At 39.9% G+C, this 3,154-nt stretch overlaps 2 non-coding genes across 2 annotated transcripts; both read left to right on the forward strand.

Moving 5' to 3' along the window:
* Nucleotides 1-73, forward strand: Trnar-ucg (transfer RNA arginine (anticodon UCG)). The gene has a single exon. It is a non-coding gene; the product is annotated as a tRNA-Arg (tRNA).
* Nucleotides 74-2,251: 2,178 nt separating this feature from the next.
* On the forward strand, nt 2,252-2,324 carry Trnar-ucg (transfer RNA arginine (anticodon UCG)). Its single transcript has one exon. It is a non-coding gene; the product is annotated as a tRNA-Arg (tRNA).
* The last annotated feature ends 830 nt before the right edge of the window (nt 2,325-3,154 follow it).

The following is a 3,154-nucleotide window of genomic DNA, read 5'->3' on the forward strand; positions in this document are numbered from 1 at the left end:
GGCCTCGTGGCCTAATGGATAAGGCGTCTGACTTCGAATCAGAAGATTGCGAGTTCGAGTCTCGTCGGGGTCATAGTACAACTCTTTTTATACAAAATTGAAAAGCGCTACAGTCAGCACAACCTTATTTCCCTCCCTCATCTATTAAAATGACAATGAGCAATGTTTTTTGGATTGAAAATAACATTTCAGTGGACACTGGGCATTCCAAAGTAGAGGATCTATCTAATTAACCATATACAAAAGGACTGTGTTGTGTGTTAAAATGACAATGGGCAATGTTTTCCAGATGGAAAATACCATTTCAATGGACACTGAGCATTCAAAAGTAGTTTTTTTATCTTGGTGACCAGAAGCAAAAGGAATGTTTGAACCGGAGTGTACAATAGGCATTACTGCGTCTGTAAGATCGTTGGCCTCGTGGCCTAATGGATAAGGCGTCTGACTTCGAATCAGAAGATTGCGAGTTCGAGTCTCGTCGGGGTCGTAGTACAACTCTTTTTATACAAAATTGAAAAGCGCTACAGTCAGCACAACCTTATTTCCCTCTCTCATCTGTTAAAATGACAATGAGCAATGTTTTTGGATTGAAAATAACATTTCAGTGGACACTGGGCATTCCAAAGTAGAGGATCTATCTAATGGACCATATACAAAAGGACTGTGTTATCTGTTAAAATGACAATGGGCAATGCTTTTCAGATGGAAAATACCATTTCAATGGACACTGAGCATTCAAAAGTAGATTTTTTATCTTGGTGACCAGAAGCAAAAGGAATGTTTGAACCGGAGTGTACAATAGGCATTACAGCGTCTGTAAGATCGTTGGCCTCGTGGCCTAATGGATAAGGCGTCTGACTTCGAATCAGAAGATTGCGAGTTCGAGTCTCGTCGGGGTCGTAGTACAACTCTTTTTATACAAAATTGAAAAGCGCTACAGTCAGCACAACCTTATTTCCATCTCTCATCTATTAAAATGACAATGAGCAATGTTTTTTGGATGGAAAATAACATTTCAGTGGACACTGGGTATTCAAAAGTAAGGTTTTTATCTTGGTGACCAGAGAAAGAAAGAATGTTTTGATCCGCAGTGTACAATAGGCATTACTGCGTCTGTAAGATGGTTGGCCTCGTGGCCTAATGGATAAGGCGTCTGACTTCGAATCAGAAGATTGCGAGTTCGAGTCTCGTCGGGGTCGTAGTACAACTCTTTTTATACAAAATTGAAAAGCTCTACAGTCAGCACAACCTTATTTCCCTCCCTCATCTATTAAAATGACAATGAGCAATGTTTTTTGATGGAAATTAACATTTCAGTGGACACTGGGCATTCCAAAGTAGAGGATCTATCTAATTGACCATATACAAAAGGACTGTGTTATCTGTTAAAATGAGAATGGGCAATGTTTTTCAGATGGTAAATACCATTTCAATGGACACTGAGCATTCAAAAGTAGATTTTTTATCTTGGTGACCAGAAGCAAAAGGAATGTTTGAACCGGAGTGTACAATAGGCATTACAGCGTCTGTAAGATCGTTGGCCTCGTGGCCTAATGGATAAGGCGTCTGACTTCGAATCAGAAGATTGCGAGTTCGAGTCTCGTCGGGGTCGTAGTACAACTCTTTTTATACAAAATTGAAAAGCGCTACAGTCAGCACAACCTTATTTCCCTCTCTCATCTGTTAAAATGACAATGAGCAATGTTTTTGGATTGAAAATAACATTTCAGTGGACACTGGGCATTCCAAAGTAGAGGATCTATCTAATGGACCATATACAAAAGGACTGTGTTATCTGTTAAAATGACAATGGGCAATGCTTTTCAGATGGAAAATACCATTTCAATGGACACTGAGCATTCAAAAGTAGATTTTTTATCTTGGTGACCAGAAGCAAAAGGAATGTTTGAACCGGAGTGTACAATAGGCATTACAGCGTCTGTAAGATCGTTGGCCTCGTGGCCTAATGGATAAGGCGTCTGACTTCGAATCAGAAGATTGCGAGTTCGAGTCTCGTCGGGGTCGTAGTACAACTCTTTTTATACAAAATTGAAAAGCGCTACAGTCAGCACAACCTTATTTCCATCTCTCATCTATTAAAATGACAATGAGCAATGTTTTTTGGATGGAAAATAACATTTCAGTGGACACTGGGTATTCAAAAGTAAGGTTTTTATCTTGGTGACCAGAGAAAGAAAGAATGTTTTGATCCGCAGTGTACAATAGGCATTACTGCGTCTGTAAGATGGTTGGCCTCGTGGCCTAATGGATAAGGCGTCTGACTTCGAATCAGAAGATTGCGAGTTCGAGTCTCGTCGGGGTCATAGTACAACTCTTTTTATACAAAATTGAAACGCGCTACAGTCAGCACAACCTTATTTCCCTCCCTCATCTATTAAAATGACAATGAGCAATGTTTTTGGATGGAAATTAACATTTCAGTGGACACTGGGCATTCCAAAGTAGAGGATCTATCTAATTGACCATATACAAAAGGACTGTGTTATCTGTTAAAATGAGAATGGGCAATGTTTTTCAGATGGAAAATACCATTTCAATGGACACTGAGCATTCAAAAGTAGATTTTTTATCTTGGTGACCAGAAGCAAAAGGAATGTTTGAACCGGAGTGTACAATAGGCATTACAGCGTCTGTAAGATCGTTGGCCTCGTGGCCTAATGGATAAGGTGTCTGACTTCGAATCAGAAGATTGCGAGTTCGAGTCTCGTCGGGGTCGTAGTACAACTCTTTTTATACAAAATTGAAAAGCTCTACAGTCAGCACAACCTTATTTCCCTCCCTCATCTATTAAAATGACAATGAGCAATGTTTTTGGATGGAAATTAACATTTCAGTGGACACTGGCCATTCCAAAGTAGAGGATCTATCTAATTGACCATATACAAAAGGACTGTGTTATCTGTTAAAATGAGAATGGGCAATGTTTTTCAGATGGTAAATACCATTTCAATGGACACTGAGCATTCAAAAGTAGATTTTTTATCTTGGTGACCAGAAGCAAAAGGAATGTTTGAACCGGAGTGTACAATAGGCATTACAGCGTCTGTAAGATCGTTGGCCTCGTGGCCTAATGGATAAGGCGTCTGACTTCGAATCAGAAGATTGCGAGTTCGAGTCTCGTCGGGGTCGTAGT

Source organism: Haliotis asinina, chromosome 3 (genome assembly GCF_037392515.1).
Source record: "Haliotis asinina isolate JCU_RB_2024 chromosome 3, JCU_Hal_asi_v2, whole genome shotgun sequence".
Taxonomy (NCBI): Eukaryota; Metazoa; Mollusca; class Gastropoda; order Lepetellida; family Haliotidae; genus Haliotis; species Haliotis asinina.